The sequence below is a fragment of the Leucoraja erinacea genome, chromosome 18 (genome assembly GCF_028641065.1).
Source record: "Leucoraja erinacea ecotype New England chromosome 18, Leri_hhj_1, whole genome shotgun sequence".
Lineage (NCBI taxonomy): Eukaryota > Metazoa > Chordata > Chondrichthyes > Rajiformes > Rajidae > Leucoraja > Leucoraja erinaceus.
In genome coordinates this window covers 26803063-26828426 of record NC_073394.1, presented here as the reverse complement: position 1 = coordinate 26828426, position 25364 = coordinate 26803063, and positions in this window count along the sequence as shown.

The window sequence follows — 25364 nt, the reverse complement described above, 5'->3', positions numbered from 1 at the left end:
ACTAAGCTAAACTAACCTTTTATGTTATTTAAGAAGGAACTGCAGGTGCTGGAGAATCGAAGGTACACAAAAAAGCTGGAGAAACTCAGCGGGTGCAGCAGCATCTATGGAGCGAAGGAAATAGGCAACGTTTCGGGCCGAAACCCTTGTTCAGACTGATCGGGGGCGGCGGTGGGCGGGGACAAGAAAGGACAAAGGAGGAGGAACCCGAAGGCTGGGGGATGGGAGTAGACAGCAGGGGGACTGAGGTAGGGGAGGAGACAGCAAGGACTAACAAAATTGGGAGAATTCGATGTTCATGCCCCCAGGATGCAGACTCCCCAAACGAAATACGAGGTGCTGTTCCTCCAATTTCCGGTGCTGCTCGTTGTGGCCATGGAGGAGACCCAGGACAGAGAGGTCGGAGACGGAGTGGGAGGGGGAGTTGAAGTGCTGAGCCACCGGGAGGTCAGCTTGGTTATTGCGGACTGAGCGGAGGTGTTCGGCGAAACGATCGCCCAACCTCCGCTTGGTCTATGTTGCCTTGGAGGCTTATGTCTTGATGCATGGTTTGCTACCAGCATAGAGGACAGTGGTGAGTGGTTCGATGTGCCTGGCTAAATGGGAATAGCAATACTGGAACTACACCAGAATCATAGGGCGGCATTGTGGCACAGCGATAGAGCTGCTGCCTTACAGCACCAGCGACCCAGGTTCAATCCTGACTATGGCTGTTGTCTGTACGGAGTTTATACGTTCTCCCGTGACCGTTTCCCTGGGTGCCCGGTTTCTCCCCAGACTGCAAAAGCGTGCAGGTTTGAAGGCTAATTGGCTCCTGTAAATTGTCCCGAGTGTGTAGGATAGAACTGGTGTACGGGTGATCGCTGGTCGACGTGGACTTGGAGGGCCAAAGGGCCTGTTTCCATGCTGCATCTCTTAAACATAAGACTAAAACTACACTTAAACTGCATCCATTTTCCAGCCTGGAGCAGACAGCTGCACTTATGCAAAACCAACAGATTTTTCTCACGTACTCATTTCCTGGGAGAGTCAGAAACAGAAAGGAGAAACCTTGGGCCAAATTAGGAGCAAAATACGCTCGGGGAAATTTGTCTCCAGTCCCTGGCAAAACCCCACCCAAAGAGGATTAATTGCTCATAGAAGTACAATGGGGATATTTTTTTCCCAATGATTCATGTGTGAAATAATGTTGGTCACTAATTTGGCACTCACATATGTGCACTTGCGACAGATCTCTGCATATCATGTGTGCCAGGAACTTGTTCTGAACATTGCCAGTTCTTAAGGGCTTGTCCCACTTGTGTACCGAGTGTACAGTGAAAACCCTTTGGTGTCCATGCTCTTCAATCAGACCGGGTAACAATGCATATGTCAAGTACAATAGGTAGAACAAAGGGGATGATACAGAGTGCAGAATATGATTCTCAGCATTCTCAGTTGCAGAGACAAAGTCCAATGTCCGCAATGAGGTAGAGGTGAAGTAGACAGTATCCTAGCTTATGGAAGGACCGTTCATAAGCCTGATAACAGTGGAGAAGAAGCTGTTCCTAAGTCTGGTGGTGTGCACTTTGGTGATGGGATATTTCCTCATGCTTCAGCCAATGCTTTCCTCTCGACTATCACCATCTTTATAAAAGCTATTGTTGGGTTGGTGCAGGGTAAAGGCAGCATTTGCCTTTTCTTCACACACACAGTGGTTGCACGTCATAGGAATGATGTGTTTTTCATGAGTTGCCTGAGGTTGCCCCAAGGGCATGAAGGTTACTGCAAAAGCAGTTCTTGTCCTTCAAACACAAAGCACTCACAACCTGTTTACAATTTGAAGTGTTCTCTAGAAAGGGCCTACCAACGTTCAAAAATGAATAGAATAGAATATTCCAAAATCAAAATCTTGCAGATGGTAGTAAGCTGAAATAAAACAGATCCTTCCCTGCCCTCACCTCTCTCCCCTCCTAACTCACACAAGTCCTCCTGCCAGTTTCACTGGTCATGTCCCCCTCTTGTTATTGCACCTTCCCCAGCCAACAATGGGCCATAATGGGCTCCTGTTCATTTATTGCCAGCCCTCATTTGTTCTGGCCTTTTCTCGTCTCCAATTTATCCTCCCCCCCGCCACCTTGATTTCAGTCTGAAGAAGGGTTCTGTCCAGAAATATCAGCTATTTTTTTTCTCCAGAGATGCTGCCTGACCCGCTGAGTTACTCCAGCATTTTGTGTCTTATCTTCGGTATTAAAATGTTCTGGAAGGTATTCAGAGTTGTTCAGAGATCAGGATACAAAGCTAGACAGCAGTATGGATTGTGTGTGGGGATGCTGAGACTTTAAGGGGATATAGACAAGTTAAGTGAAAGTCCAAGGAAGTTTAGTTTAGTTTAGTTGTTTATCACATGTACCGAGGTACAATGAAAAGCTTTTGTTGCATGCTAACCAGTCAGTGGAAAGACAATATGTGATTACAGCTATCCACTGTGTACAGATACATGATAAAGGGAATAACGTTCAGTGCAAGATAAAGTCCAGTAAAGTCTGATTAAAGATAGTCCGAGAATCTCCAATGAGGCAGATAGTAGCTCATGACTGCTCTCTAGTTGTTGGAGGGATGGTTCAGTTGCCTGAAAATAGCTGGGAAGAAACTGTGCCTGAATCTGAAGGTGTGCGTTTTCACACTTCTGTAATTCTTGCCTGATGAGAGAGGGGAGAAGAGAGAGTGGCTAGGATGCAACTCGTCCTTGATTATGCTGATGGCCTTGCTAAGGCAACGTGAGGTGTCAATGGAGTCAATAAAATGGCGGTGAGTTTGTGTGATGATCTGGGCTGTGTCCATAATTCTCTGCAATTCCTTGCGATATTGGTTGGAATTATTCTCAAACCATGCTGTGATACATTCCGATAAAATGCTTTATAGGGCGCATCTCTAGAAGTTGGTGAGAGTTGTTGGGGTCAGGCAAGTATTGGTGTTGAGAGCAGCTAGTGTGTTCTTGCATATAAATCATTACAAATTACTGTTCGGGTACAGGAGGATTAGGATGCAAATTGGTGGTTGTAAATATGTTTTGCCTCTATGATCCAGGGCATGAGAAAGACTGCATCTGGACTACTGTGTAAAACACAAGGTGCTGAATTAATTCAACGGGTCGGACAGGATCTGGGGAAGGAAATAGATAGATTACGTTTCAGGTCAGGACCCTTCTTCAGAAATGTTGTCTGTCCATTCTTTCCACAGATGCTGCCTGACCCACTGAGTTACTCCAGCATTTTATGTTTTGCTCAAGATTTTAGCATCTGCAGTTCCTTGCCATCCCTCTTTGGAATACTGTGTACAGATCAGCTCCCCTTCCTTGGGAAGGATATACGCACTTGCCACCAAAGGAACACAGAATGATTGTTCCTAAATTTGAGTGGTGACTTCACAGAAACATACAGAGTACTTGAGGGGTTGACAAGGGGTTGATTGAAAAGTTTGAAAAAAGGTCCCGACCTGAAATGTCACCTCTCCATGGTTCTCCAGGGATGCTGCCTGACTCGCTGTTATAGAATTATAGTCATATAGCGTGGAAACTTGCTCTTCAGCCCAACTTGCCCACACTGACCAACATGTCCCATCTACACCTGTACCACCTGCCTGTGTTTGACCCATATCCCTCTAAACCTATTCTATCCATGCACCTGTCCAAATGCTGTTTTACGATTTACTCCAGCACTATATTCTTTATTTATTCCTTATGTAAGGCATGTTCTGAACCATCGCAGCATGTTCCCTTTGATACCGATTGAGTTCAATCTCAGCTGGGCCCCTTGAAGCCGATGCACAGTCGATGCTCTTTTGATGTCAAGGAATCAGTCACTCACACCCCACCTCTGGAACATAGATATCTTTGTCCGCATTTCGACCAAGGTCTTGATATGGTCTGGAGCCTAATAGTCGTGGCAAAACCAAAACTGAACATCATTGAGCAATACTGAGGACAGGATACTCAAAGACATCTTCTCTCACTTTACAGAGTAGAAGCGATGAGCTTCGTCATATTTGTTCTGTTTTTTGAGGACAGCACGTAACTGCAATGTTCCACATTGTTGAATAGATTGTACCGAAATTGAAACTGTCTATGCCCACTAAGGCATGCCATTCATGTTTGGATGGATATTTCTGCCAATAAAGTGCCTTTACCAATAACAATAACAATAACAATGCGGTAGAATTGTTGCCTTACAAGCCAGAGACCCGGGTTAAATTCTGACTCCAGGTTCTGCCTGTGACCGCGTGGGTTTTCCCTGGTGCTCCGATTTCCTCCCACATTCCAAGGACGTACAGGTTTGTAGGTTATTGAAATTGTAAATTGTCCCTAGTGTGTGGGATAGTGCAAGTGTACGGGGATCGCTGGTTGGCACCGACTCAGTGACCCACGAGCCTGTTCTCCTGCTGTATCTCTAAACTAAACTAAACTAAACTAAACCAAGCTTAGTGTGTGTAGGATTGTGTTTGTGTGCGGAGATCGCTGGTCAGTGCGGACTCGGTGGGCCGAAGGGCCTGTTCCCTCACTGTATCTCTAAACTAATCGGCAGGAGGGCACTGCTGACCGATGAGCTTTCCGCGCAGGCACCTTGGGAAGGCCTGAGGATGCACCCTTGGGATCCACTTCTCAATGGATCATCACCGCCCTTGTACTATTCCATGGAACAGTTGTGACGGAGAGACCTGGGGGTTGCCAGAACCTTGCAAGGGTCCCATAATTCCACACAGTGGGAAGAACCCAACAAAAGGAATACTTTAAAAATGCACCGTGCACAAAATATTCTGTTCCCAGGGTTCTGGATTCAATTCTCTGACTTTAGTTTAGGGATCTTTTTCTAAGAACTGTTTTGCAGTTGCGATGGCAAAATGCCAATATTTATCTTTGAACCAACGCAGCCAAAACAGGTTGACTGATCATCCATCTGCTCATGGGACCTTGGTGAATAAATAAATGAGCTTATTGTTCTGAATTAGAAACTCGTGTCATGTATTATAGTCATAGAGTCATGCAGTCTTGTCGAATAGTGAAAGGCCTGGATAGAGTGAATGTGGAGAAGGTGTTTTCACTAGTAGGAAAGTCTAGGACCAGAGGCCATTGCCTCAAATAAAAGGACGAACTTTTAGAAAATAGATGAGGAGGAATTTCTTTAGTCAGAGGGTGGTGAATATGTGGAATTAATTACTACAGACAGCCGTGGAGACCGTCAATGGATATTTTTAAGGTGGAAATTGGCAGATTCTTGATTAATCAGCCATGATTGAATGATGGAGTAGACTTGATGGGCTGAATGGCCTAATTCTGCTCCTGGAATTCATGAAGTTATGAACTTATAAACAGCATGGAAACAGGCCCTTCTTCCCAACTCATCCACGTCAACCAAGATACACCATCAGAGCTAGTCCCATTTGCCTGCGTTTGGCCCAGAAGTCTTTAAGCCTTTCCAATCCATGCACCTGTCCAACTGTCTTTAGGGTAAGCACCATTGTCATTGCCAGCTCATTTCGTACACTGGGGTGATTGTACAGTGTTTTAATTGAGTTAGATTTACTCTTAGGGCTAACGGAATCAAGGGATATGGCGATAAAGCAGGAGCGGAGTACTGATTTAGGATGATCAGCCATAATCATATTGGATGGCGGTGCTGGCTCGATGGGCCGAATGGCCTACTCCTACATTTTCTATGTTTCTATGTTTTTTTATTACTCTATGACTCTAATTGTTTACGTAAATGCAAGTTGATGCAAGTCGCCTATTGCGTAAATGTCTGTAATTGTATCCAATTTCACCAGCTCCTCAGGCAGCTCATTCAAGGTATCAACCGTTTCTGTGTGAAAAAGAAATTCTCCTGAAATCTTCTTTAAAACTCCTCCCTCTCACTTTGAAACTCATTCCTTTGTTAAGAGATATTAAGGATATCTGAGTTAACCAATGAGTTGGAAAAGGATAACATAGATTAATTGGAGGAAGAAAACAAAGCTAACGTTTTTATGTGTCTATTAAATGGCTTTTATTGTATTGTATTGTATTGTAAATCTTTATTGTCATTTCCTCAGTATTCGCATACCCAGAGGAAACAAAAAAACGTTGCTCAACCAGTGTCCATTCAGTGTGCATGAAAAATAAATAGAAATAAAAAATACATGTATCATGAACAAATTTAACACTCTACTAAACATTCAACAGGCGTTCCGACCGGCAGCGGCACAACAGTGGCTCTGCTGCAGTGTGTCCAGGTTGGGGGTTTGTGCGCGATACTTGGCAGGGGGCAAAGTCTGTTTAGCAGTCTTATAGCCTGTGGGAAGAAGCTGAGGAGCATCCTGCTGGTTTTGCAGCTAATGCTCCTGTACCTCTTCCCAGATGGCAGGATGGAGAAAATGTCATGCGATGGGTGGTAAGGGTCTTTGACGATGGAGATGGCTCTGCTGATACATCTCTTCCTGTATATGTCCAGCAGGAAGGGGAGTGGAGCACCAATAATCCTGCTGGCGGTCTTCACTATCCTGTCTAGTTGGTGCCATTCGTATAGTGGTGAGTCCCACACTGCAAGAATAACATTACCACTTATTTCATCCTCATCTACTGCATCCCAAGCTCCCGATGTGTTCTTCTTTATATTGGCGAGACCATGCATAGATTAGCTGACTGTTTCGACGAACACCAAGTCCACCAAGGCCTTCTGGATATCTTGGTTGCTAACCATTTTAACTCCCGTTTCCATTCCCATACGGATCTTTCTGGCTTTGGCCTCCTTCATTGCCAGAGTGAGGCCACACACAAACAGGAGAGAAAACACCTCATATTCCACTTGGGTAGCTTACAACCAACCCAATGGAGCAAACATCAAATTTTAGGTAAATAACCTACAAACTCCCCTCCTCATTTCCCCCCTCCCTCCCTTCCTTGTGCCCCACCTGAATGTGCATCCATTTCCCCCTTTATCTTGCCCCGCATCCCCTTCCACCTATCCACCTATATTCCTTCCTCTGGCTTCACATTTCAAACCTCTCCTCATCTCACTACCTTTTGTCTTTTAATCTTTGGCCTTGTTCCAACCATCTGCCAAACAACCCACCCCTCCCCTCACTCCCATTCCCCTTCACCTGTGTCCATCCATCATGGCAGTGAGATAAAAAGGCACAAAGTGCTGAAGGAACACAGCAGGTCAGGCAGCATCTCTGGTAGGTGACATTTTGGATTGGGACCCTTCCTAAAGCTGTGTCTCACTCCACCTCTCATTCACATTTCTCTCCTCTACTCCAATCAGTCTGAAGATGGGCCCCAACCTGAAACATTGTCTATTTATGTTCTTCAGAGATGCTGCCAGATCCAGTTACACCAGCACTTTGTGTCTTTTCTAATCACTATTTATTTATTGATTATTCTGCTTACTTGAGGAAGATTGAAAAGCAAATATTTAGTGATGGAACTGCACAAATGCTTGATAATTGTCATTTCTATACAGGACCATCTATCCACTTAAGTTTTTCCCAAAACTGTGAATTAGGTATCCCTCAGCGATATTTCCCCGTCTGGTGAAAATGCACACAGCAGATCCACAACTTTGAACTAATGAATGAAAGCATTTTACTATTAACGTTAGGGCACCATCTCCATTCTTGCCCCTTTCCACCAAACCATTCACTGCAACCTTGACTAAAGCCCAGTTGAAACAATATGAATTGACCGACCCAAAAGCAAAAGAAGGTTTAAGTTTGAACGATTACATAAAGTAAACATGACAGAACTTACAGAATAGAAGTCAGCCAATTGAATCAACATGCCTGTCCCAGACCTGTAAAGATCTGTGATTAATTCTTCATCCAACGCTCCATTAAAGTAAGCCATATATTACGAGCAGGTTTTGGGGCATATAACTACTGGATAGACCGTTGATGGCACGGAAAGACGGCACCAGGGACAGGCTGGGTTAGCACCCCAGTCTGTGTCTTTCATGAGAAAGACACCCAATAAAGGTATGGAATGGCCTAATGAACCACTGTGGCCTAAAAATCCATCAGGCGAAAATGAAATGCTCAGAGAAGGAGAAAGAGGTGCAGCGCACAGGCCTTGAACCTGGTGAGACGCAGGAGGAGCCCGGCCAGGACTCATCCCACAGAGCCCAGTCCCTCCACGCACTAGAGTCTCCCAACCCCTGCAGAGTAGTTATTTAGAGGGCTGATCCGTGGGCGGTTGCTGCTGGGACACAAGTCGGGGCCTGATCAACCCCGGCTGGGTCGCCTGGGCGAGGGTGTCTGATGTTGTGAGACCCGAAACACCCGATGACCCCAGGTCACATCACTGAGGATGCGTCCCAGCGCATCTAGAAGATGTATATTTTTCACAGTAAACCAGTCTTGACTCTCTCAGGCAGCCTTGAAGACCGGAGAATGGAGGAGAGGGGAGCCACTGGTGACGAAGGATGCTAGGAGTAGGCCAGTAGGAGAGGGAGCAGGGTATTGCCTCCAACACCTTCAAGGTGGGCTGCAGGAGGTGGCCCCCGGGACACAGAGGCGGTGGGGCGAGGAGAGGGACATTGGTTTGTGGTCCTACAGCAGCCTAGGGCTCACCTGTGCTTACCTGGATCAGGGGCACTCCAGTATTTCCAGCATGAGGACCCGACTTAGACTTTGGACCATTTTTTTACTTTGTAAATGCCACAAAAATATGGCGACTGTGCAGTGGTGGGTGTGCAAATGAATTTCACTGTGCTGTAAATATGTGACAATAAAGAACCATTGAACCATTGACTGTTGACTGTTGACCTTCACATACCTTCACCTCAAGAGTCTGGGGAAGGGTCCTAACCTAAAACGTTGTCTGCCCATTTCCTCCATGGATGTTGCCTGTCTCGCTGAGTTCCTCCAGCACCAATGTTCTGTTCACCTCATACTAACTTAGTACAGCACAGAAGGAGCCCATTCGGCCCATCAGGTCCATGCCGACCCCCTGCAGAAGGATTCCAATAGAGTCAATCTACCTCTCTCTGTTGCCCTATAGCCCTGCAACTTATTTCCTCTGACATACTCATCAAATTTCCCCTCCTACATACACTAAGTGTAATTTCCAGAAGCCAATTAGCCCATTAGCCTGTGGCATGAAGGAGGAGGTGTGTGCTTTGTCCGATGAGGACTAATTAAACAAATTCTCTGTGGTTTAGAAGACAAGATCTCACTGAATATACTAAACTATTCTAAGATTATAAGATTATTGGTGTGATTTTAATAGATTATTAACTGCCGGTTTGATCTCCTAACTGAAAAAGGATATACATATTCTAGTGAGAGTGCAACAAAGATTTCTAGCCTGTATATTTTTATGAACTTTTCACATGTTCGTTGATTTGTTTTAACTATTGTGTCAAAATATTTAATTTCAACCTTTTTTTATACTTTTTATAAGTTTGGGTCTAACAATCCATGCAAATCCATCATTCTCTTTATCGTGAGCTCACTTTAACTCATGTAATCTGATTCTGGACAATGTTAGTCAGAGGGAGATATAACATGGAAACAGGCTCTTTGGCCCTTCATGTCCACACCAATCTCAACCATCCATTTACTCTAGTCCAACATTAATCTTATTTTTTATATTCTCACCACATTCTCCTCAAGTGCCCTCGGTTCCACCCTTCACTTCCACACCAGGGACAATTTATTGTGACAATTAACTTAGTACCCATACGCCTTTGAGATGTGAGAGGAAACTGGAGCCCCCAGAGAAAACCCACAAGGTTACAGGGAGAAAGTGCAAACTCTACACAGATATCACCCAAGGTCAGGATTCCGTTTATTTTATTACTGTAAATTAAAGATGCCATTAATTGCACTTTTATTTTGAATTAACTAGGTACGATGGTGTAGAATAGAACAGCGTGACACATTTACTAGTTATCTGCTTAACAGATGAAAGAATTTAATTTATTATTATTTTTATTAATTTTATTGGCCAATGAATTAAGAACAATCATATTTTGTTGTCCTAAAGATATCCCACTGTCCATTTTAATTGCACTTTAAGAATAGAATAGTGCATGGTTTATGTTCATATTTGGAGATGCAGTGTAGAAACAGGCCCTTCGTCCAACTGAATCCACACCAACTATCCATTACCTGTTCACACTAGTTCCATGTTATTCCACTTTCACATCCTACACACTAGGGGCGATTTACAGAAGCCAATTAACATACAAACCTGCACGCCTTTGCAGTGTGGGAGGAAACCGGAGCACCCATAGAAAACCCATGCGGTCACGAGGAGAACGTATAAACTCCGTACAGACAGCACCCATAGTCAGGATTGAACCTGGGTGTTTAGCGCTGTGAGGCAACAGTTCTACTTCGGCACCACTCTGCCACCTATAAAATGTTTCTGCCTTTAAAAACTTTGACTTTCTAGAAACATAATCTTAGGAGCTCTGCTAGAATGAGCAAATTAAATGTTATTTATAATTCTGTATATTTCTCGTTATCTAAGTTGAAAAATAGTAGAGGCACTGATATTGTTATAAAATTTGGAAATATATTTAAATGCGTTCGTTAATTGGTGTATCAGGTGAAGTATTTCCACTTTTCACACCTAAACCAGGAAATTATTGCTGGCAATAATATAGCCTTAAATTCAAATGGCTCTTTCATCAACTCTGGATATGCTGCAATGATTTACAACATATTTGGTATTTCTAAGACAAGTTACTGCTGTAATTTGTAAAAAAAAAATCATTTGTCTATTCTTATTAAAAGTTACTATGCGCTGTTTTTTAAAACGACATTGCTCACTTGTGTTAAATGGGAAGCTGTCTGTTAAAATTGCCGGAGAACATGACATGAATTAACTAATAATTATTTTGCAAATATTACAAAGTCATCTCAATGCTGTAATGTCTGAATTATGTTTTCCCAGGCATTCTCATTACTTTACAATGTTAATATTCTACTTACTTCACCATTCATCCTTGCAATCTTTCTAAATTAAATTGGCAACTTTATGTCAATTATTCCTGAATGGTGTCCAATTTTGTTTGCTGAACTCATGCCCTTGAGGATTGATGTTTTCTCGCTCCTCTAATTGCCAGCAGAGAGAAAAGCTGTTCACCATACCAGCCTGGTGGAAATTGAACCAATGTTCCTGCTTAGAGTTTTATGTCCTGAGATATAGCTTGAAAACAGGCCCATCGACCCACTGAGTCCACGCTGACCAGTGATCACTAGCACTGTCCTACTCACTGGGAGCAATTTACAATTTACAAAATCCAAGTATCCTACAAACCTGCATGTCTTTGAAGTCTGGAAGGAAACTGGAGCACCCAGAGAAAACCCACACGGTCACAGGGAGAAAGTACAAATTTCGTACAGACTGCATCCGTAGTCAGGATCGAACCCGGGTCTGAGGTTGCTGTAAGGCAACTTTACTGCTGCACCACCGTGCCGCCCAATTTTAGAGAAGCAATTAACCTACAAAACCCGCATGTCTTTGGGATGTGGCAAGAAACTGGAGCTCCTGGAGAAAAACTATGGGGGAACATACAAACTCTGTACATACAGCACTCATAGTCTAAATGATCCCGGTTCCCTGGTGCTGCAAGGCAGCAACTCTACTGGTGTGCCACTGTTGTTTTTTTCCCCAAAGCTGCAGGAAATTACTCCATGTTTACAGGGCAAATAAGTATGGAGACAAGTGCAAATGGGACTAGCTCAGAAGGGTTTCCTTTCTTCTCCCCCCCCCCCCCCCACTCGTCCTCACCCCCCCATCAGTCTGAAGAAGGGTTTCGGCCCGAAACGTCGCCTATTTCCTTCGCTCCATAGATGCTGCTGCACCAGCTGAGTTTCTCCAGCATTTTTGTGCACCTTCGATTTTCCAGCATCTGCAATTCCTTCGTAAAACACTTCTAAAAAAAGGGGCTTCATGGACAAGTTAGGCCAAAGGGTAGAAACAAGGAACTACAGATGCTGGTTTACACAAAAGGATATAAAATGCTTGAGTAACTCAACGGATCAGGTGAAAAAGAAACCGGGGAACAGCACCTCATGGTCCTCTAGGGTAGCTTACAACCCTATGGTATGAATTTTAGATAGTAGAATATCTAATTTTATAGTAACCAGTGCCCTCCCCCCCCTCTGGCTTCACAATTTGCAACTCATCTACCTGTCTGTCTAACATCTGCTTTAATCTCTGACCTTTGTTCCAACCCCCGCTCACCTGTGTCCACCTATTACCTACCGCTTTTTGTCCTGCCTCTCCTCTCTTCCAGCTTTCTTTCACCCCAACCCTAACAATCAGTCTGAAGAAGGATCCCGACCCAAAACATCACCTATCCATGTTGTCAAGAGATTCTGCCTGACCCGTTGAGTTACTCCTGCACTTTGGGCTGAAGGTCCTGTTTCCCATGCTGTATGATTCTATGACTTATTGAAGAAATACAATTTACATTCGCTTTTTTTTTCCAGTTTGGCTTAAAGTAGATTGCTGCTTGCAACAGCATGGTCTTGGAACTGAACTGGGGTGGAGGGGAGAGGACTGAGGGTGGAGAAGATGGAGGCATCATGCGCAACAGAAATGGTTGCAATGGACTCAATGAGGCTTTTTGTCCCAACTCTTCAGTTCCACCTGCATTCAGAGGCTGAAGATAGACACAAAATACTGGAGTAACTCAGTGGGTCAGGCGGCATCCCTGGAGAAAAAGAACAGGTGACGTTTTGGGTCGGAACCCTTTTTCAGATTGGCTGTTGTGAGCACTGCACTTTAGATGACTTTGGGTACCTCCTGCCCTTTCAGATTGATGTTGAAAATATGAGGGAAATGGATGGGGTAAATACACAGTCTTTCACCCAGAGTAGGGGAATCAAGAACCAGAGAGCAAAGGCGTATGGTGAGGGGGAAAAGATTTAATAGGAATCTAAGGAGCAACCTTTTTACACAAAGGGTGGTGGTTATATGGAATGGGCTGCTGGAGTAAGTAGTTGAGACAGGTACTTTCACAGTTTAAAGAATATTTGGATAGGTTCATGGAAAGGATATGTTTAGATGGATATGGGCCAAATGCAGGCAGGTTATGTTGGTCGGCATGGAGAAGTTGGGCCAAAAGGCTGTTTCCATGCTGTATGTTTCTATGACTATGATACACACAAGAATCTTTCTGTGAGTTCTGACCAATATTCACCTCTGGAACAGATTGCTCTTTCTGAGATCATGCGAGCCACAAATTCTTTCCCACACTCCCAACATTGTCATGAAACCGACACATCAAATGTATTCATTAGCCTGTAAAACACGGTGGGATACCTGGAGCAATGATTAGGACGGACCCCGCAACACTGCTCTCTTAAGCCTGTCTTTTTTGTTTAACTGCTGGGTTTACAGAGGTATTGATCTAATTTACTGAAGGACCTCAATTGAAACGGTTGTAGACTTTTTTTCATCAGATTTACAGCTGGAAATCGGAAAATCCCTGCAGAAGTTTAACTTTCTGCACCAGGTGGAATGGTTTGTTGAGGGTAGAAGCATGTTCATTAAACTGTGACATTTTCCAGGCTCCTTTAGAACTCAGGAAAAGTTACATTTTCTACTCTGGGAACAAGTCAGTATTTATATAGCACTGAAACTTTTTTGTGGTGTTTAATAATGAATGCAAGCATAACGTACGCAGGCAAAAATATCAAATGGAAATTCTCTCTACTATGACTAAAAACAATTACCTTTGAACTGAGCAACAAATCCCTGTGTTGACTATTTCACGTTTGTAATTTTGGAAAGCTTGGCATGATTTAGAAAATATGATTTACAAATCTACCGGTAAATGAAAAGAGCTTATGAATATTTGTTTAAGATTCTCCAAAGCACAGTGACTTTGAGGCTGCTTTTGGCATGTATTTCTACAGTGGAATTATCTGAAATAACCTTTGAACACACCCAACGTAAAAATGTGCATTTTTCCTTCAGCTTTGAAACGCAATGTAATCTTGCACAGTTAACGTCAAATAGAAGTACTTTGTAGCCTCAAATGTGAAAACATTATTTGGCCATTTATAGCTTTGGATAGTTTTGAGCAGTTACTATAACCTTATTATTGTCACGTGCACTGAGGTAGTGCAGTTCCGTTTTTTTCAGTTCAGTTTGGTTTATTGACACCTGTACTGAGGTACAGTGAAAAGCTTTTTTATTACGTGCTATCCAGTCAGTGAAAACACTATACAGGATTACAATCAAACCCTCCACAGCGTACAGGTACAGGATAACGGGTATAATTTTTAGTGCTAGATAAAGCCCAGTAAAGTCAGATTAAAAAGGTCTCCAATGAGTTAGATGGGAGATCAGGACCGCTCTAGTTGGTGAAAGGACAGTTGAGTTGCCTGATAACCATTGGGAAGAAACTGTTCTTGAATCTGGAATACTTGGTTATACTTGGATAGATTAGTGTTATATCTTTGCTCTTCAATGTTATATCATTATACTTTAATGTTATATTGTTTTACTTCAATGTTATGTCTTTGCACTACAATATAATATCTTTATAATAACATTTTGTACCCTCTATCATTTTTTTGTGCAATGTGGATGGGTTGATTATATTCTTGTAGAGTCTTGTCTTGATTGGATAGCAAGCAAACAAACATTTTTCACTGTGCCTAGGTGCATGTGACAATGGTTAATTAAACTACACTACACTAGATACTGCAGTAGTTCAATAGGCAAATTTAATTTTACATGGTATTTCACCATGTTTTACCTCTTGGTTAGTTGCATGCACCACAGGTGACTACTCATTGAAATCAGTTGAACCCAGTTGATTAATGCAAGTGTTGCTACTTCAATCATCAAATTGTTCAGTTTTATTATATCGATTTCAATGAAATGTGTGTCAAGTTTGTACATTCTTCCTATGACCGCGTGGGTTTTCTCCGGGTGCTCTGGTTTCCTCCCAAATTCTAAAAATGTGCAGGTTTCTAGGTTAATTGGCCTGTGTAAATTGTCCCTAGTGTGTAGGATAGAACTAGTGTAGGATGATTGTTGTCGGCGTGGTGGGATGAAGGGCCTGTTTCCATGCAGTATCTCTAAACTAAACTAAACTACATTGAAGTTTAACATTGCAGTTCCAAGCCCCGTCTGTGAGTGGCCATTTTCTTTAGCAAAGGGTGATTGTGATGAACAAATACTTTAGAATGGAGATTGGTCTTGGCACAGAATGAAAAAGTTACAACAGTTTATTTAAAGCTGCATTTGGAAAATGTGTCATTCTATGAACATTGGAATAAAAAATTCCCCAATCTGTAAATGACATGATTTATAGGAGGATTATGAAATGATTCAGAGTCTGGATTCAATCAAGCTATTTTTGAATATGTAAAAAGAGTAAGAAATAAGAAAGAGGCATCAAAAGGTATATTTAACCTTCAGAAACAAGGAACTGCAGATGCTGGTTTACGCGAAAGGACACAAACTTTTGGATTAACTCAGTGGGCTAGGAAGCATCTCCGAAGAACATGGATAGTTGATGTTTTGGGTCGGGATCCTTCTTCAGACCGATTTACTTCAGGTGGGACTAATGTTGATGGGGCATATTGGTTGGTGTGGGCAGGTTTCCACGTTGTTTCCTGTTTCCACGTTGTATGACTCGATATGACTACGATTCTATGACCAAAACTAAACACAACATTCCAAATGCAGTCTCACCAATTAGAGCACCAAACACAAAGAAAGCTGCTGACTTTGTGAAACCTACAGCAAGTAACTGGATTTTTTAGGTTTGTTTTTCAATTAATTTCAATTGAATGCATGAATGAATAGCACCAAGCAATTCAAATACTGAACATTCAAGTTTTACTTATCATGAAAGTACAGCTCTTGCAGGTGTGTTTCTCCAAGACTCACTTTAGGGTAGTCATCTTGCTCATATCTTCTCCGCACTTCTGGGTCATTCTCCTCTTGACTCATTTGTGCACAGGCCAGAAGTATCTCTTCTGTATTGTTCTTCCACTCAATGGTGAAATGTAAGACATTTTTCTAATCCACATGGCAGATTTTCATCATTAACCTGTTGTCCTCAGGTCTTGTGCCAGTGTTTAGTTTAGTTTAGAAATACAGCATGGAAATAGGCTTTTTGACCCACTGATTCCACGCCGACCAATGTCCACCATACATCAGTTCCTTCCTACACCCTGGAGACATTTTACAGAAGCCAATTAACCTACAATCATGCACGTCTTTGGAATATGGGAGGAAACTGGAGCACCCAGAGAAAACCTACGCAGTCACAGGGGGCATGTACAAACTCCATGCAGGCAGCACCTGTAATCAGGATTGAACCCGTGTCTCTGGTGCTGTAAGGCAGCAACTCTACTGCTGCACCACTGTGTCATCCTCAGGGTGCTTCTGTCACTCATGATCCTGCTGCTAGAATCAATCTGAAGAAGGGTCCCGACCCAAAACATTGCTTGTCCATTTCCTCCACAGATGCTGCATATTCCACTGTTCCTTCAGCACTTTGTGTTTTGCTCAAGATTCCTTGTGTCTCTAACTCAAACTGTATTTGGCAGTCAGTGGCGTGGAGGATGATGCCCATGAACATATATGTTCTTGATCATTGATACCAAGCTGAGCTTTCGCTTGCCTGTAGAATGAATAACATTCAATGGGATTACAGACTGATGCCTGTGATAGAAACCACAGCTCAGTGAGGGTTGCCATTGAATAAGCAAGTCAAACCACAAGTTTTGCCCTTCAGTATGTATAAACTTTTCAGATCTCAGTACAGCTGCTACAATTGGTCTCAGTGGCAGCTGCTGAAAGTTCGAAGGAATTGGCCATGGTCATTGTGGATGGCAGACCTGACCTAACCAGTGCAACAGGATGAGGTTGCCTTTATCACTGATTTCTCATGAAGCTGCCATTAGAATCAATGCGAAGACGGGTCCCGATCCGAAACATCACCTGCCCATTCCCTCCCAGATGCTGCTTGATTCGCTAAGCTCTTATGGCACTTTGTGTTTTGCGCACGATTCTAACATCTACCGTCACTTGTGTCTCCATTTTGCTGCTACTTGGCACAGCTAAATCCGTCAGACCTATCTCCAATCAACCAGTGACTGCCTTTTGTTTCAATTTCTAGCTGTTGAAAAAGATTAAATATTGAGTAATAATTAAAGCCATTTAGATTTGGCTTCATGCAAAAATTGGAATTACTAATTAAAGGGCGAAGAAAAATGCATTAAAATGCATTGGGGCGGCACAGTGACGCAGCGGTAGAGTTGCTGTCTTATAACGCCAGAGACCTGGGTTTGATCCTGACCACGGGTGCGGTCTGTACAGAGTTCTCCCTGTGACCGCATGGGTTTTTTCCGCGTGTTCCAATTTCCTCCCACATTACAAAAATGTGCAGGTTTATTGGTTAATTGGCTTCTGTAAGTTACCCCTAGTGTGTAGGATGAATAGGTGATCATTGGTTGGTGTGGACTCAGTGGGCCAAAAGGCCTGTTCCAAAGCCGTTTATTTAAACTCTTATCTAAAATTTGTGTTTTATACTATCAATACAGTAAATATTACCAGATTAAAAAATAACTTTCTGCATCATAACTGCACTTTTTACAATAGATTATCCTTGAACATTCACTACAAAATCTCTGCTTCTCCTACTTCCTGTCCCTCCCATTGACGAATAGCTCTGTCTGATTGACCAAACTTTCTCAATCAGTTTACATTTCTGCCAAGTTTCTTTCCAGCCTCCAGTTTGGTCTTTGTTCTGAGGAAAATGAACATTCGATTTAATTTTTAGAAAATGTCAAGTCTGCCAACTTTGAGGCAACTTGCTGTTTGAAGCCATTTTTTCCTCAAGCAATACAAATATTTTTTTGTGAGCCAGATATTGTTTGGTCATGAAAGTGCAGCCTATAGCAGGCACGTTGGTATTAACACGAAAAGTCTAACAAAATATAGAAACATCATAAGTTCATTTATTTCTGAAGTGGGGTCATGTATATGTTGGCCTTCTTTTCAATGTATACAGTTATTTCGTTTGGTCTTTCAGAGAGGCCCAGTGTCAGGGTGAAATTGGCCTTTGTGTACTTTTCACACTGTGCTTTAAGCTGCTGCCAAGTCTGAAGGGGCCTAATGATGGGTGTCTAAAATGCCTGCCTGTTTGTTCCTGGCTGTGGGTCCAGTTTAATATGTAAGCCAAGCCCCCTGTGGCATACATGGAACCCTGACTGTGGTTTTCGATCTGGAAAAGGCCAGTCCCGTGCCCACTGGGAGAGCCAGCCTAAAATGGCTTAGATCACTGAGGGTTCGGACTAATGTTTAGTGTAGTTTAGTTCAGAGATACAGCACAGAAACAGGCCCTTCAGCCCACCGAGTCCACGCAGACCAGCGGTCCCCACATGCTAACACTATTCTACACACCAGGGACAATCTACAATTATTATCAAAGCCAATTAACCTACAAACCTGTACATCTTTGGAATGTGGGAGAAAACTGGAGATCCCGGAGAGAACCCACACAGGTCATGGGGAGAACATTCAAACTCTGTACAGACAGCACCATTAGTTGGGATCGAACACTCTGGCACTGTAAGGCAGCAACTCTACCACTGCGCCAACGTGCCACCCAAACGATGTTGTTAACTTTGTATCTCTGGCTAGTTTGAGAAATGAAGTGGCCATTCCCCATACTGAGGTACAACTGTGAATCTCAGCTCTCAAGAGTCAAGAGTGTGCAAGTGTCTTATGTACCGACAATGGAACATTAAACCTCTTACTTTAAGTAGCACTGCACAGCACACACATAGATAATGCATTATAAACAAAAATCCACTAAATTATGAACCACAATATTAATGTAAAAAACCCAAAGTCCTTAGAGCAACCAAAGACAGTCGATAATTCACAAATGTGGTTCGTGTTATGTATGTAGTGTTCACGAGCATGATGTTTATTGGGAAGAAACGATTTTTGATGCTGGAGGTCACGGTTTTCAGACTCCTCCGATGGTAGGAATGAAATGAGAGTGTGGCCACGGTGATGTTGGTCTTTGATGGTGGAACATAAAACATAGAGTACAGAACAGTACAGCACAGGGACAGGCCCTTCAGCCCACAATGTTTGTGCTGAACATGATGCCTTGTTTAACTGACCTCATCTGCGTGCAAATAGAATCAGGAGGGACTTACCTTCCATGCCTTCAAGTTCAACTATGCCCCGCGGGGTACAAAGGTTGAAGATGGCCGGGCAAAGAGAAGGCCAGCAGTTCACAGAATGACCAGATGGATGTGTTGGCTGGAACGGGCCATTATGGCCAGCTGCAGTAGGGACTGTGCAATGGCACCAGAACCGGATGATTATTACATGTAGACACAGCGGGCTTTACATTATGTGCGAACTGGGGATTGTACTTATGTATTGCAACAATCTCACTGAACTATATGCAAAAAAGGAATCTCACTGTACCCTGTTACACGTGATAATAAAGGAACCATTGTACCACTGAACCATTGAAGTGATCCATATTCCCCCTCAGAATCAGAATCAGAATCACACTTTATTCGCCAAGTATGTTTTGCAACATACGAGGAATTTCATTGGCCAAGTCAGTCATACAATTAAAAAGCACCAGATCACTCAAAAAACACATTTTAACATATTTTAACATCCACCACAGTGACTCCTACACATTCCTCACTGTGATGGAAGGCGAAATAAAGTTCAAGTCTCTTCCTTTTGTTCTTCCTCGGTCGTGTGCCTCGAGCCCCCGTTGACGGGATGATCTTCACTCCCGTAGCCGGCGGTGTTCGGGCCCTCCGCGTAGAGGCGATCAAGCTCCCGCATCGGGGAGATGTCAGCTCCCCCACGCCGGGCGATCAAACCTCGCGTCGGGGCAGGTCAAACCTTCCGCGAGGTTGGAGCTCCCGACAAACCTCACCCGAGACTCCAAGCCCTTGATGGTGATTCCATGGTGTTCGCAGTGGGAGTGATCCCAGGCAAGCGATCAGCTCTGATGTTAAGTCCACGCCCCGCGATGGGGCTCACAACAGTCCGAGGAGGCTTCCAGCTCCATCGATGGAAGTCCGCAGAGCTCGGGGAATGTGATCCGAAAATTAATCACATCTCCAGGAAGGTAAGAGCTTGAAAAAAAGTTTCCCCTGATCCCCCCCCCCCCCCCCCCCCCCCCCCCCCCCCCCCCCCCCCCCACATAAACACAAAACAAACCGAAGAACATTAAAACAAACTCAACTAAAGCACTCAAAAATAACAAAAAGAAAGAAAAAACTAACAGACTGCCAGCAGGCAGGGCTGCCATCGCCCTGGCGCCCATATGTTCCTTGCATCTCCATGTGCCTATTTAAAAGCTTCTTAAACACCACTATCATATCTGCCTCCACAACCAGCCCTGCAAATGTGTTCCAGATATCAATGATATTGATGATAGACACAAAATGCTGGAGTAACTCAGCGGAACAGGCAGCATCTCTAGATAGAAGGAATGGGTGATGTTTTGGCTCGAAACCCTTCTTCAATATCAATGATATTGATATCTCTCTTCCTCTTCACAAAACAAAGTCAAATGTTATCTCAGTTTCACATCCTACACACTAGGGGCAATTTGCAAAATCCAATTAACCCTCAAACCTGTATGTCTTTGGAATATGTGAGGAAATTCGGAGAAAACTCACGCAGTCACAGGGAGAACGTCCAAACTCTGTACAGGCAGCACCCGTGGATCAAACCAGGGTCTCTGGCGCTGTAAGGCAGCAACTCTACCACTGCACCACTGTGCCACCCTACTCTTATGTGTTCTAGGGTAAGGGTTGGGCTGATTAGGATTAGATGGTGTGGGAGAAAAGCATTTTTTTCCTACCATGGGTAACTCATTGAAATGGTACCAAGACTCTGTCTCAAAATGGGCAACCACTGACGAAGGGTCTCGACCTGAAACATCACCTAATCCTTTTGTCCAGAAATGCTGCCAGACCCGCTGAGTTACTCCAGCATTTTGTGTCTATCAACCACCATTCAAAACTATTGGTTAACATACTTTGATGGTAAAGTCTCAGTGAAGACACAAGAGTCGACAGATGTTGGAGCAAAACACAAAGTGCTGGAGTAACTCAATGGGTTAGGCAGCATCTATGGAGAGAATAGATTACCTAGACATATTCTCCACGATCTGCTGAGTTCCTCCAGCACTTTGTGTTTTGCTCCAGATCGAGCATCTGCAGTTCTTTGTGCCTGCAGATGTTGGAGTCTGCAGTGAAGAACAAACTGCTGGAGGAAGCCAGGGGGTCAGACAGCATCTGTGGAGGGAAATGGACAATGATGTATCAGGTGGAGTCCCTTCATCCATCCTTAATGACTAATGACTGTCCATCATATGACATGGATGCCATAAAACATTTTTAATATGAATTTTTTAGAAATTTAACCCGAGTGGTGTTGTTCACACTCTGGTCCTCTCTCCATACTTTACTCTGCCTTTCAGTTGGATTGGATTTCAGAAGCAGAGCACCAATGCTCGTGATCAAGCTGTGTGTGTAGCAGCAAAGACAGGAGATGAATTCCTTGACATTGACACTTATCCTAATCAGACTGAACTGTAATCTTGACACTCATCATCCCCAAGATTGGTGGATTGATAGATGTATTGGCCACTGTTAATTGCCCCCTTGTTTGTGGGTGAGCAGTAGAATCTCACGCAGACTCAGTGGGCCGAAGGACCTGTTTCTGCGTTTTATCTCTAAACAAAACTAAAACTAAACTAAATCTTTCCTATCCATGTACACTGTCCAAGTGACTTTCAAATACTGTTAGTTACCTGCCTCAACTACACCTTTGGAAGTGCTTTCCACATACTTCCCGCCCAAAAAAAACAAACTGCTGGAGGAAGTCATCAGGTCATGAGTTCATAAGTGATAGGAGCAGAGTCAGGCCATTCGGCCCATCAAGTCATTCAATCATGGCTGATCTATCTCTCCCTCCTAACCCCATTCTCCTGCCTGCTCCCCATAACCCCTGACACCCATACTAATCAAGAATCTATCTATCCCTGCCTTAACAATATCCATTGATTTATCCTCCACAGCCTTCAGACAACGTCTGTGGAGGGAAATGGACAAATGGATGTTTTGGGCCAAGATCCTTCATCCAGTCGAGATGGTTATTGGCAGTCGAGCCTATGACATATATCTCACGAAATATTTTCAACATGCAATTGTCTCAAAATGTATCCTTGGTGGTGTTAAAACACACTATGTTCCTGGCTGTAACCTAGCAACTGACTCTGTTCTTTTAAGTATTTACAATGCTTTTACCAAGGTAGTAAAAAGTGTTTTGAAAGTACTTAAGACTGGTGCCCATGTCACAGTGGGAATACAGCAGTCTGTCTGTCCATTATGTTTTCAGGGTTTGAGTTCACAAATGGCTTAGTTGGCGACAGGCCATGTGCTATTCTAAAGTCGCTTAATATGCACTTATGGCACTTTCTGACATAAAGCTAACAAAGGCAGCACAAGCAACCTAATCGCTTAAGACTCGGCGCTGGGAAATTGTCTTTCAAACTGAATTAAAGGGAGAAACTGTGTGAGGAAATAAAATGAAGGAAAACTGCAGATGCTGGAATTCCGAACCAAAAACAGAACATAGTGGAAACAATCGGCAGGGCAGGCAGGATCTGTGGAAAACAAAGCAGTTAACTGTTGTTAGAACTGGGAAGGAGTAAAACAAATAGTTTATGGTGCTGAGAAGGGACAGTGGGCATGGGTGGTGGATAGAATAAAGGGAATATCTGTGAGAGTGTGAAGTTATCCCTGAGCTGTAGGGATATGTGAGAGAACGTAGATCAATGTTTGATGGGACAATTAAAGGAGGAGAAAATAGCACAAAAGCTATAAGATATGTGGGGGTCAGTTGGAGAGTATGCATGAAGACTAAGGAAATTAAAAGGTAAAGGTGTTTATGACATGCTAATAAAGGAAAGATATGTTTGGTGATGGAATCTTGTTGGAGCAGACAGATACTGTGAAGGATGATCTGTTGAATGGAGAAGGTTGGAAGATGATAACCAGGGAGACATTATCCCTTCTCATCGAGACGGGGAGATGAGTGAGAGGAGTGGTCCACAAAATAGATGAGATATGATAAAGGACTCTGTCAACACTGGTGTAGCGGAAGCCACAATTTAACCAGAAGGAAGAGGCACCTTTACACTTTAGACTTTAGAGATACAATGTGGAAACAGGTCCTTCGCCCCACCAAGTTCGGACCGACCAGCGATCACCCCCTACATTAACACTATCCTACACATTAAAGACAATTTGCAATTTTACCAATTAACCAACAAACCTGTACATCTTTGGATTGTGTGGGAGGAATTCGGAGAACTCAGAGGAAACCCATGTGGTCACAAACTCTATACAGATAGCACCCGTAGTCAGGATTGAACCTGGGTCTCTGGCGCTGTAAGGCAGCAACTCAACCGCTGAACCACTGTGCAGCCCTTATTGACCTCGACAGAAAGTCATATCATTGATGTGAATATGATAAAGATGAGGGTACTGGGAGTGGAATGGAGCCCTTACTGGAGGTAGGGTGGGAGGAGATCTAGTCAATGTAGCTTTAGGACTTTGTAAACTTGTAATGGCAGCAAGCCTAACTTCATCCTATCACAGATATTCCCATGTCCTGTCAATCCTTCCCTAACCTCCCCTGGAACTTCTCTTTTGCAGTTCTGACAAAGGTTCTACAATGTCAAATATTGACTCTTTTTCTATCACCTTGAATATTTCCATTTTTTTTGTAATCTATTGAGCCTATAAAGTATCTATTGATCATCCCCAAGATCCAAATTACCCCAAAACGTTTCCTTGCTTCCAAACGGGGAAGCAACTGTGTCCAAATTTCTCAAAGTGTCACAACTTCACCATCATCACCTGTTGCCCCATTGCCTCTGAGAACAAAGAGGGAGCCAGCAAGATAGAGGGGGTTGGGCCACTGAGACCAAAGAGGGCCTTGGCGGGCAGGGTGGGTTCGGCAAGAACAAAGAGGAATCAACATGACTCTAATGAGAACTTTGTTGGCGCCAGAAACATGGCGCCTCTTTGTGCACTTTGTGTATTGTATGCAAAACAAAGGATTTCACTGTACCTAGGTACACAAGACAATAATATATCATTGAATTCTTGAATTTGACAAACCTCACCCCAGTTTCATTTACCCACTTCCAGACATGTCATATATCCTGCTCTCCCAGTGAGGAGCAGGTGGACTCAATCTGATCTCTGGTACAACATTTTAACAGAGCAAATAATATTTCATCGTAAAAATGTTTTCTAGTGAGCACAGTATGGTGTACGATAGTTACTATCGAAGCAGACATTAGGTCAAATTCATTAACATTTGACAAATCTATTTAGATTCATTTGGCCAAATATTACCATTCATGTTCAAAAACATCTGCTTTTATTTGGTAATAAAGAAAAATTGAAGGCCTATTGCTGCCAAGACCTGCTATTTCATGCAGTTAAATAACTCACACAGTTTTTTGTTTTGTAGCCATTATTTTCTCGTGAACATGAAGATAAGGCGATAGAAAGCAGACTTGCTTTTGATGCATATAATCAATAATTCTTTAGATGTGTAGGACCCTTAACATATTATTTTTTTTTAAATTTTTTTCAGTTTACTTTTATTCACATCTAACTAGATTGCAATCATCGGCCATAGTTTTAATCAATTTTGTGTAAGTTTATGCTAATAACATATTTCTTCTCCTCTGTAAATGAGGCAGACCAGGCCTGCCCACAACGAGATGCAAACAGCATTCAGCCTCAGTTTGACATGAGCCAAACAGCATAGGTATCACAAAGCCACCAGGGGCGCCGTATGATTGGCAGCCCCACCAACAGCCTGTGCGTAAGCCTGGCCAAGCTGGTCATCTGCGAGTCATGGCACCAGGCAGAGGAGGGCTTTACCCGAGCCCCTTTACCGGGGTTACGTCCGTGCCCGGGTAGCGTGTGGGTAGCGCGAGACTGGCGCATGGAGTGGCGTGGAGGAGTGTGGAGTTGCGCACGGTTTCGTGCAGCGCACCAGGATTTCATTCTGGACCAAGTGGGATATCCTGACGCGGCACAACGTCTCACCTCCAACAGCAGCAGAAGCAGGCAAGCGATCGCCGAGCTCGGCTTGGGGCTCATGGCCGTTGCGGACCCGGATCCGCCCCCACTCCTACTCCCAGAGCGGGGCCAAGACCATTGGAGATAGACACAAAATGCAGGAGTAACTCAGCGGGACCGGCAGCATCTCTGGAGAGAAGCAATGGGTGATGTTTCGGGTCAAGACCTTTCTTCAGACTGAAGAAGAGTCTCCATCCGAAACA